Source organism: Hyla sarda, chromosome 1, assembly GCF_029499605.1.
Source record: "Hyla sarda isolate aHylSar1 chromosome 1, aHylSar1.hap1, whole genome shotgun sequence".
Classification (NCBI taxonomy): domain Eukaryota; kingdom Metazoa; phylum Chordata; class Amphibia; order Anura; family Hylidae; genus Hyla; species Hyla sarda.
Window position 1 is genome coordinate 599,941,957 of NC_079189.1, and position 12,399 is coordinate 599,954,355.

General features: G+C 50.7%; 1 protein-coding gene across 1 annotated transcript in view; it reads right to left on the bottom strand.

Moving 5' to 3' along the window:
• Nucleotides 1–12,399, bottom strand: part of LOC130296283 (zinc finger protein 345-like) — a 133,416-nt gene that overhangs the window by 61,187 nt on the left and 59,830 nt on the right. The window lies entirely within an intron of this gene.

Genomic DNA, 12,399 nt, shown 5'->3' on the forward strand with positions numbered 1-12,399 from the left:
TCCCCATATACAACCCCCTCCCCCAGTGTTATCACAGCCCTCGCCATATCCAGCCCGTTCCCCATACCCAACCCCCTCCCCCATTGTTATCACAGCCCTCCCCATATCCAACCCCCTCCCCCAGTGTTCTTACAGCCCTCCCCATATCCAACCCTTTTTCTAGTGTTATAACAGCCCTCCCAATATCCAACCCCCTCCCCAAGTGTTATCACAGCCCTCCCCATATACAACCCCCTCCCTATACCCAACCTTCTTTCCTATTGTTTTCACAGCCCTCCCCATATCCAACCCCCTCCCCCAGTGTTATCACAGCCCTCCCCATATCCAACCCACTCCCCATATCCAACCCCCTCCCCCAGTGTTATCACAGCCCTTCCCATATCCAACCCCCTCCCCATATGCAACCCCCTCCCCCAGTGTTATCACAGCCCTCGCTATATCCAGCCCGTTCCCCATACCCAACCCCCTCCCCCATTGTTATCACAGCCCTCCCTATATCCAACCCCCTCCCCATATCCAACCCCATCCCCAGTGTTATCACAGCCCTCCCCATATCCAACCCGCTCCCCCAGTGTTATCACAGCCCTCCCCATATCCAACCCCCTCCCCCAGTGTTATCACAGCCCTTCCAATATCCAACCCCATCCCCCAGTGTGATCACAGCCCTCCTCATATTCAACCCCCTCCCCATATCAAACCCCCACAGCCCTCACCATATCCAACCCCTATCTAGTGTTATAACAGCCCTCCCCATATCCAACCCCCTCCCCCAGTGTTATCACAGCCCTCCCCATATCCATTTACTTTATTTGGGGTATAAGGGGGTCAGACAGGGAATAACCAGTCAAGCAATTGCGCTTCCACAGTCAGTCTTTGCGCTGGCCACTCTGTTTAGCAGACTCTAAGGGAACGCAGGTTTTCACCCTTTAACCCCTATACAGGGATCTGGACTTCTCTGCTACGTATCCCCAGGTTGCGTCTACATAGTAGCCGCTGACAGATGGAGCTGACAGGTGAAAACAGGAGCCAAGGGTCAGAAGTGGGAATGAAATACATGTAATAAGGAAGGGCCGGGCAGTATGGCTTATTATTATATTCTCAATGGTTTTATATACTGTACTGTAAGAGATAATATTCATAATCAGTATATGTATTGGGATTGCTGTACCCCCACATCTCTTACATAAAAGTATAGGACACAAACAATGTCCAAAAAAGCCTCAGCCCCCCTTGTACAATCCCAACTAAGTGTCATCACAGCCCTCCCCATGTCCAACCCCCTCCCCAGTCCCATCACAGCCCTCCCCATATCCAACCCCCTCCCCAGTGTTCTTACAGTCCTCCACATATCCAACCCGCTCCCCAGTGTTCTTACAGTCCTCCACATATCCAACCCCCTCCCTATACCCAACCCTCTTCCCTAGTGTTTTCACAGCCCTTCCCATATCCAACTCCCTCCCCCAGTGTTATCACAGCCCTCCCCATATCCAACCCCCTCCCAATATCCAACCCCCTCCCCCAGTGTTCACAGGCCTCCCCATATCCAACCCCCTCCCCATATCCAACCCCCTCCCCCAGTGTTCACAGCCCTCCCCATATCCAACCCCCTCCCCATATCCAACCCCTCCCCCATTGTTACCACAGCCCTCCCTACATACAACCCCCTCTCCATATCCAACCCCCTACCTAGTGTTATAATAGCCCTCCCCATATCCAACCCCCTCCCCCAGTGTTATAACAGCCCCCCCCTATATCCATTTACTTTATTTGGGGTATAAGGGGGGCAGACAGGGAATAACCAGTCAAGCAATTGCGCTTCCATAGTCAGTCTTTGTGCTGGCCACTCTGTTTAGCAGAGTCTAAGGGAACGCAGGTTTTCACCCTTTAACCCCTATACAGGGATCTGGACTTCTCTGCTACGTATCCCCAGGTTGCGTCTACATAGTAGCCGCTGACAGATGGAGCTGACAGGTGAAAACAGGAGCCAAGGGTCAGAAGTGGGAATGAAATACATGTAATGAGGAAGGGCTGGGCCGTATGGCTTATTATTATATTCTCAATGGTTTTATATACTGTACTGTAAGAGATAATATTCATAATCAGTATATGTATTGGGATTGCTGTACCCCCACATCTCTTACGTAAAAGTTTAGGACACAAACATTAATGTCCAAAAAAGCCTCAGCCCCACTTGTAAAATCCCCCCTAAGTGTCATCACAGCCCTCCCCATATCCAACCCCCTCCCCCAGTGTTATCACAGCCCTCCCCATATCCAACCCCCTCCCCCAGTGTTATCACAGCCCTCCCCATATCCAACCCCCTCCCCCAGTGTTATCACAGCCCTCCCTATATCCAACCCCCTCCCCATACCCAACCCCCTCCCCCAGTGTTATCACAGCCATCTCCAACCCCCTCCGAATATCCAACCCCATCCCCCAGCGTTATCACAGCCCTCCTCATATCCAAACAGCTCCCCCAGTGTGATCACAGCCCTCCTCATATCCAACCCCCTCCCCCAGTGTGATCACAGCCCTCCCCATATCCAACCCCCTCCCCCAGTGTGATCACAGCCCTCCCTATATCCAACCCCTCCCCACATCCAACCCCCACAGCCCTCCCCATATCCAACCAGCACCCCCAGTGTGATCACAGCCCTCCCCATATCCAACCCCCTCCCCCAGTGTTATCACTGCCCTCCCTATATCCAACCCTCTCCCCCAGTGTTATCACTGCCCTCCCTATATCCAACCCCCTCCCCCAGTGTTATCACTGCCCTCCCTATATCCAACCCCCTCCCTCAGTGTTATCACAGCCCTCCCTATATCCAACCCCCTCCCTCAGTGTTATCACTGCCCTCCCTATATCCAACCCCCTTCCTCAGTGTTATCACTGACTTCCCTGTATCAAACCCCCTCCCTCAGTGTTATCACAGCCCTCCCTATATCCAACCCCCTCCCTCAGTGTTATCACTGCCCTCCCTGTATCCAACCCCCTCCCTCAGTGTTATCACAGCCCTCCCTATATCCAACCCCCTCCCCCAGTGTTATCACTGCCCTCCCTATATCCAACCCCCTCCCTCAGTGTTATCACAGCCCTCCCTATATCCAACCCCCTCCCTCAGTGTTATCACTGCCCTCCCTGTATCCAACCCCCTCCCTCAGTGTTATCACTGCCCTCCCTATATCCAACCCCCTCCCTCAGTGTTATCACAGCCCTCCCTATATCCAGCCCCCTCCCTCAGTGTTATCACTGCCCTCCCTATATCCAACCCCCTCCCTCGGTGTTATTACAGACCTCCCCATTACCTACCCCCTCCCTCCCTCAATGTAATCACATTTTAACAAAATATAGAGATATACATATACACAATTGTGTACTTATTTGGGTGGTGTAGCACCAGTTGGTAAGCGTTCTTGCAGGTGGTCTTGCTTGCAGGCTTGTTAATTGTTCTCTCTAGCAGGCTTGTGGTGGTCTCGCTGGAGGTCTCAGTGGTTTTGCCTATGGTAATGTCATTACGTTTGTATTCACTTGTAAAATCCAAATCTGATGGTTATGGTCTTTAGTCTTTACAGTCTACAAACAAAAAGTAGAGTATATGTTGGGTTTTATATTAAAGGGGTATTCCGGGCAAATACATTTTATCCACTATCCAAAGGATAGGGGATAAGATGTCTGATCGCGGGGGGCCCGCTGCTGAGACCCCCCGCGATCACCCTGCAGCACCCGCATTCTATGCGGGTGCTGAATCTCCAGTTTCGGAAACCTCCGGGTTTCCTGGACTGGGGATGTGACGTCACACCACACCCCCTCCATTTATGTCTTTGGGAGGGGGTGTCACACCCCCTCCCATAGACATGAATGGAGGGGACGTGGCGTGACGTCACATCCCCAGTCCAGGAAACCCGGAGGTTTCCGAAACTGGAGATTTAGCACTCGCATTCTTCCATAAAACATAAAGCATTTCTTCCACAAAACAGACAGCGAAGGGATGATAGAAGATCAGGCCAATAGCAAAACAGTCCACTCCTCTCCCATGTGGCTGGCAATTCCCCATTTTTGGGTTGTATATTCTGCTGAACCTCCACACACATCTGTGGTCATCTCATATACGCCGTTCATATGGCCTTCACTGGTCTGAAGTATATCCAGTGGTTTTAGATCCCGATAGATAATACCTTTTCTATGAAGGAACTCTGTACCACAGACCACTCCTGCTGTAATGAATAATACAGTAGCAGTATCCAGAGGCCAGAACCTCTACATAAAGTCCTACAGGCCTCCTGCTACTCTGAGATGGTGCAGACCTGATGGGCTCCCCTGGTCTCTACTGCTGAAATATGTCACAGATCTACAATCCTTCCCCTTCAAATCACTGGATTTACCATATTATGATTTCCTCAACATCATCTTCCCTTTTCTCCCCTTTAGAAGGCAAATGATATATCTTAGAGTGTGGAATCAAGTTTACTCTGTTATGGTAAATCCCAGCATGTGATGAGACCCCTTATAAAATATAACTTTCATGGTATACATTAAAGTCACAGACCTCAAACATCCAAAATAGAAAATGTGTGAAATACTATGAATGACACTTGCTGAATATGGTCAAATAACTGCAGTATCGTAGAGCAATAGTGAGCCTAGTGAGATAATAATAAATCATCGCCTAAAGAACCTTATATAATATCATATTCAGAAGAAGATACAGATCACACAAATCACCATGTGAAAAAAGTGGCAAAAACTAAAATAAACAGACTATTTAAATTACGCTTGTTCCGACACGTTTTCCCCCCTTGACATCGGGGTTTCTCAAGGAACTTGTGTTACGCCGAGCGCTCCGGGTCCCCGCTCCTCCCCGGAGCGCTCGCAACTTCCTCGCATTTGCAGCGCCCCGGTCAGACCTGCTGACCGGGTGCGCTGCAATGTCTCTCTCAGCCGGGATGCGATTCGCGATGCGATTCGCGATTCCCGGCTCCCATACCTGACTCGCTCCCCGTCGGTCTTGTCCCGGCGCGCGCGGCCCCGCTCCTTAGGGCGCGCGCGCGCCGGGTCTCTGCAATTTAAAGGGCCACTGCGCCACTGATTGGCGCAGCAGGCTTAATTAGTGTGTTCAACTGTGCACTCCCTATTTATACATCACTTCCCCTGCACTCCCTTGCCGGATCTTGTTGCCATTGTGCCAGTGAAAGCGTTTCCTTGTGTGTTCCTAGCCTGTGTTCCAGACCTCCTGCCGTTGCCCCTGACTACGATCCTTGATGCCTGCCCTGACCTTCTGCTACGTCCGACCTTGCTCTTGTCTACTCCCTTGTACCGCGCCTATCTTCAGCAGTCAGAGAGGTTGAGCCGTTGCTGGTGGATACGACCTGGTTGCTACCGCCGCTGCAAGACCATCCCGCTTTGCGGCGGGCTCTGGTGAATACCAGTAGCAACTTAGAACCGGTCCACCAACACGGTCCACGCCAATCCCTCTCTGGCACAGAGGATCCACCTCCAGCCAGCCGAATCGTGACAGTAGATCCGGCCATGGATCCCGCTGAAGTCCCACTGCCAGTTGTCGCCGACCTCACCACGATGGTCGCCCAGCAGTCGCAACAGATAGCGCAACAAGGCCACCAGCTGTCTCAACTGACCGTGATGCTACAGCAGCTATTACCACAACTCCAGCAACAATCTCCTCCACCAGCTCCTGCACCTCCTCCGCAGCGAGTGGCCGCTTCCGGCCTACGATTATCCTTATAAATTTGATGGGGACTCTAAGTTTTGCCGTGGCTTTCTTTCACAATGTTCCCTGCACTTGGAGATGATGTCGGACCAGTTTCCTACTGAAAGGTCTAAGGTGGCTTTCGTAGTCAGCCTTCTGTCTGGGAAAGCTCTGTCATGGGCCACACCGCTCTGGGACCGCAATGACCCTGTCACTGCCTCTGTACACTCCTTCTTCACGGAGATTCGAAGTGTCTTTGAGGAACCTGCCCGAGCCTCTTCTGCTGAGACTGCCCTGCTGAACCTGGTCCAGGGTAATTCTTCTGTTGGCGAGTACGCCATCCAATTCCGTACTCTTGCCTCCGAATTATCCTGGAATAATGAGGCCCTCTGCGCGACCTTTAAAAAAGGCCTATCCAGCAACATTAAAGACGTGCTGGCCGCACGAGAAATTCCTGCTAACCTGCATGAACTTATTCATCTGGCCACCCGCATTGACATGCGTTTTTCCGAAAGGCGTCAGGAGCTCCGCCAGGATATGGACTTTGTTCGCACGAGGCGGTTTCTCTCCCCGGCTCCTCTCTCCTCTGGTCCTCTGCAATCCGTTCCTGTGCCTCCCGCCGTGGAGGCTATGCAAGTTGACCGGTCTCGCTTGACACCTCAAGAGAGGACACGACGCCGCATGGAGAATCTGTGCCTGTACTGTGCCAGTACCGAACACTTCTTGAAGGATTGTCCTATCCGTCCTCCCCGCCTGGAAAGACGTACGCTGACTCCGCACAAAGGTGAGACAGTTTTTGATGTCAACTCTGCTTCTCCACGCCTTACTGTGCCTGTGCGGATATCTTCCTCTACCTTCTCCTTCTCTGCTATGGCCTTCTTGGATTCCGGATCTGCAGGAAATTTTATTTTGGCCTCTCTCATCAACAGGTTCAACATCCCGGTGACCAGTCTCGCCAGACCCCTCTACATCAATTCTGTTAACAATGAAAGATTGGACTGTACCGTGCGTTACCGCACGGAACCTCTCCTAATGTGCATCGGACCTCATCATGAAAAAATTGAATTTTTGGTCCTCTCCAACTGCACTTCTGAAATTCTTCTTGGATTACCGTGGCTTCAACGCCATTCCCCAACCCTTGATTGGTCCACAGGAGAAATGAAGAACTGGGGTACTTCTTGTCTCAAGGACTGTCTTAAACCGGTTCCCAGTACTCCCTGCCGTGACCCTGTGGTTCCCCCTGTATCCGGTCTTCCTAAGGCTTATATGGACTATGCTGACGTCTTTTGCAAGAAGCAAGCTGAGACTTTACCCCCTCACAGGCTTTATGACTGTCCTATTGACCTCCTCCCGGGTACTACTCCACCCCGGGGCAGAATCTATCCTCTGTCTGCTCCAGAGACTCTTGCCATGTCAGAGTACATCCAGGAAAATTTAAAAAAGGGGTTTATCCGCAAATCCTCCTCTCCTGCCGGAGCTGGATTTTTTTTTGTGTCCAAAAAAGATGGCTCCCTACGCCCTTGCATTGACTACCGCGGACTTAATAAAATCACGGTAAAAAACCGCTACCCCTTACCTCTTATCTCGGAACTCTTTGATCGCCTACAAGGTGCCCACATCTTTACCAAACTGGACTTAAGGGGGGGCTTATAATCTCATCCGCATCAGGGAGGGGGACGAATGGAAGACTGCATTTAACACCAGAGATGGACACTTTGAGTATCTGGTCATGCCCTTTGGCCTGTGCAACGCCCCTGCCGTCTTCCAAGACTTTGTTAATGAAATTTTTCGTGATCTCTTATATTCCTGTGTTGTGGTTTATCTGGACGATATTCTGATTTTTTCTGCCAACTTAGATGAACACCGCCAGCATGTCCGCATGGTTCTTCAGAGACTTCGGGACAATCAACTTTATGCCAAAATGGAGAAATGTCTCTTTGAATGTCAATCTCTTCCTTTCCTAGGATACTTGGTCTCTGGCCAGGGACTACAAATGGACCCAGATAAACTCTCTGCCGTCTTAGATTGGCCACGCCCCTCCGGACTCCGTGCTATCCAACGTTTTTTGGGGTTTGCCAATTATTACAGACAATTTATTCCACACTTTTCCACTATTGTGGCTCCTATCGTGGCTTTAACCAAGAAAAATGCCAATCCCAAGTCCTGGTCTCCACAAGTGGAAGACGCATTTAAACATCTCAAGTCTGCCTTTTCTTCTGCTCCCGTGCTCTCCAGACCTGACCCATCTAAACCCTTCCTATTGGAGGTAGATGCCTCCTCTGTGGGAGCTGGAGCTGTCCTTCTACAAAAAAATTCTTCCGGGCATGCTGTTACTTGTGGTTTTTTTTCTAGGACCTTCTCTCCAGCGGAGAGAAATTACTCCATCGGGGATCGAGAACTACTGGCCATTAAATTGGCGCTTGAGGAATGGAGGCATCTGCTGGAAGGACCAAAATTTCCAGTTATCATATACACTGATCACAAGAATCTCTCCTATCTCCAGTCTGCCCAACGACTGAACCCTCGCCAGGCCAGGTGGTCGTTGTTCTTTGCCCGTTTTAACTTTGAAATTCATTTTCGCCCTGCTGACAAGAACATTAGGGCCGATGCCCTCTCTCGTTCTTCTGATGCCTCTGAAGTAGAGGTCTCTCCGCAACACATCATTCCTCCGGACTGTCTGATCTCCACTTCTCCAGCCTCCATCAGGCAAACTCCTCCAGGGAAGACCTTCGTTTCTCCACGCCAGCGTCTCGGGATTCTCAAATGGGGACACTCCTCCCATCTCGCAGGCCATGCGGGCATCAAAAAATCCTTGCAACTCATCTCTCGTTTTTATTGGTGGCCGACTCTGGAGACGGATGTTGTTGATTTTGTGCGGGCCTGTACTGTCTGTGCCCGGGATAAGACTCCTCGCCAGAAGCCTGCTGGCCTCCTTCATCCTCTGCCCGTTCCCGAACAGCCTTGGTCACAGATTGGTATGGACTTTATTACAGACTTGCCCTCATCCCGTGGCAACACAGTTGTTTGGGTGGTCGTTGATCGATTTTCCAAGATGGCACATTTTATTCCTCTTCCTGGTCTTCCTTCAGCGCCTCAGTTGGCAAAGCAATTTTTTGTACACATTTTTCGCCTTCATGGATTGCCCACGCATATCGTCTCGGATAGAGGCGTCCAATTCGTGTCTAAATTCTGGAGGGCCCTCTGTAAACAGCTCAAGATTAAATTAAACTTCTCTTCTTCTTATCATCCCCAATCCAATGGGCAAGTAGAAAGAATTAATCAGGTCCTGGGTGACTATTTACAGCATTTTGTTTCCTCCCGCCAGGATGACTGGGCAGATCTTCTACCATGGGCCGAATTCTCATACAACTTCAGAGTCTCCGAATCTTCTGCTAAGTCCCCATTTTTCGTGGTGTACGGCCGTCACCCTCTTCCCCCCCTCCCTACTCCCTTGCCCTCTGGTTTGCCCGCTGTGGATGAAGTGACTCGTGATCTTTCCACCATATGGAAAGAGACCCAAAATTCTCTTTTACAGGCTTCATCCCGGATGAAAAGATTTGCCGATAAGAAAAGAAGAACTCCCCCCATTTTTGCTCCCGGAGACAAGGTATGGCTCTCTGCTAAATATGTCCGCTTTCGTGTCCCCAGTTACAAACTGGGACCACGCTATCTTGGTCCTTTCAAAGTCTTGTGCCAGATCAACCCTGTCTCTTACAAACTCCTTCTTCCTCCTTCTCTTCGTATTCCCAATGCCTTCCATGTCTCTCTCCTTAAACCACTCATCATTAACCGCTTCTCTCCCAAACTTGTTTCTCCCACTCCTGTATCCGGATCTTCTGACGTCTTCTCCGTGAAGGAGATTCTGGCCTTTTTTGGGGTGGATTGGGAAGGCTGTGGTCCAGAAGAGAGATCCTGGGAACCTGAGGACAACATCCTAGACAAAAGTCTTATTCTCAGGCTCCAAGAAGAGGGGGAGACCCAAGGGGGGGGGGTACTGTTACGCCGAGCGCTCCGGGTCCCCGCTCCTCCCCGGAGCGCTCGCAACTTCCTCGCATTTGCAGCGCCCCGGTCAGACCTGCTGACCGGGTGCGCTGCAATGTCTCTCTCAGCCGGGATGCGATTCGCGATGCGGGAGGCGCCCGCTCGCGATGCGCATCCCGGCTCCCGTACCTGACTCGCTCCCCGTCGGTCTTGTCCCGGCGCGCGCGGCCCCGCTCCTTAGGGCGCGCGCGCGCAGGGTCTCTGCAATTTAAAGGGCCACTGCGCCACTGATTGGCGCAGCAGGCTTAATTAGTGTGTTCAACTGTGCACTCCCTATTTATACATCACTTCCCCTGCACTCCCTTGCAGGATCTTGTTGCCATTGTGCCAGTGAAAGCGTTTCCTTGTGTGTTCCTAGCCTGTGTTCCAGACCTCCTGCCGTTGCCCCTGACTACGATCCTTGCTGCCTGCCCTGACCTTCTGCTACGTCCGACCTTGCTCTTGTCTACTCCCTTGTACCGCGCCTATCTTCAGCAGTCAGAGAGGTTGAGCCGTTGCTGGTCGATACGACCTGGTTGCTACCGCCGCTGCAAGACCATCCCGCTTTGCGGCGGGCTCTGGTGAATACCAGTAGCAACTTAGAACCGGTCCACCAACACGGTCCACGCCAATCCCTCTCTGGCACAGAGGATCCACCTCCAGCCAGCCGAATCGTGACAACTTGTAAATCAATGCCCCATAATAAAGGCAAGTGTCAGATGGAATGCCTGAACAATAACAGGCTGGAGCCTTACAGATACATAACGGTCGATACGACTCCCGGCGTCTCACATGAAATGCCGCCATTCTCTAGGTAATCCCACTGATTATTCTGTTACGTGCAATATTTAAATGACCCACCCGAAGTTATGCAGGTGGTGCCCAGTCATCCTGGTGTCAAGGAGGTGGTATCCAGCAATCCTGGAGTCACAAAGGCAGTGTCCAGCCATCCTGGTGTCAAGGAGGTGGTATCCAGCAATCCTGGAGTCACAAAGGCAGTGTCCAGCCATCCTGGTGTCATAGAGGCGGTGTCCAGCCATCCTGGTGTCATAGAGGCAGTATCCAGCCATCCTGGTGTCATAGAGGCGGTGTCCAGCCATCCAGGTGTCACAGAGGCAGTGTCCAGCAATCCTGGAGTCACAGAGGCGGTGTCCAGCCATCCTAGTGTCACAGAGGCAGTGCCCAGCAATCCTGGTGTCATAGAGGCAGTGTCCAGCCATCATGGTGTCATAGAGGCAGTGTCCAGCAATCCTGGTGTCATAGAGGCAGTGTCCAGCCATCCTGGTGTCACAGAGGCAGTGTCCAGCAATCCTGGAGTCACAGAGGCGGTGTCCAGCCATCCTGGTGTCATAGAGGCAGTGTCCAGTAATCCTGGTGTCATAGATGCAGTGTCCAGCCATCCTGGTGTCATAGAGGCAGTGTCCAGCCATCCTGGTGTCATAGAGGCAGTGTCCAGCCATCCTGGTGTCACAGAGGCAGTGTCCAGCCATCCTGGTGTCATAGAGGTGGTGTTTAGCCATCCTGGAGCCTGTGCTGTTTATCTGCCCCACACCTATCTGACCACGCCTTCTGCTCTGTGATTGGCATTCCCTCTTCCCGTGTTTCAATGCTGCTTGAGCTGTCAATCATATAACAGGAGGCGTGGTCAGAACTCCATGACTCCAGGATGGCTGGACACCTCCCCGATGACTCCGGGCAGGTCATTTATATACTGCACAAGGCGGAATAAAACTTTAATATGGGGAGAACTGTTTTTTCAGTCAGTCATGGTGCCACTATATTTATTATAGATTTTTAATTCCCTACACCTTGTTTTATATCGAATACTTCTGGTAAAAGTTTTTTTTAGGATTATGTTCACATAGTATCTCATAAAATCTGCAGTGTTTCATGTAACATAACACTTCATTTTACAACCATAAAATTAAAACAATGCAATAGAACTTAATTTAAAAAATCTGTCTTTTTCACTCATTTTTGAGCCACAAAACGACCATTGTGCAACCCAATAAATAATGGACAGAGAAATAAAATATTTCTTGCAAAAATGCAATAGTCTGTTATAAGTTCAGGTCTCTGTGTATATATTATGGGTGCAGCGTTCTATCTTAGGCAATATTATCAGTATTATCCTCTTCGTCCATTCAGCGGTCAGGATTTCACATTAACAGAAATGTGTATTAATTATAAGAATTGGTGGAAATACCTCGCATGCCGCTGGGCAGGAAGATAAACCTTTATTAACGCAGCATGAACACTGGGACTCAAGTCCATATACTATTCTTTATCGAGGAGTCGGTTCATCGACATAAAGCATAGCAAAAGGTGGCTGAATGGCTATACGTGTATTCAGTTTAAGGGGGTGCTCACATTGACCAAAGGCACAGTTCATTTAGAAAGTCAATTCCAACAAGAAAAACGAGAAATAATGGAGCACTCACCCTGGTCTTGTAGTTTCAAAGGATGTGTTTATTCCATACTGGACATCACAAGACACGATAAGGAGCAAGGTATACAGGTGCGGACATGAGGCAGGGGTAGACAAACAAACGGAGGAGCAAAAATTGTTGCACGCTTGGTTAGCGCTTCATCTGGCTCCAGACAACGGCGCTCAGGGTGTACAGAGCGGGCTCCTGACTCAAGCCCGCTCCATACTCGGCGGCCCCCGGCTGAT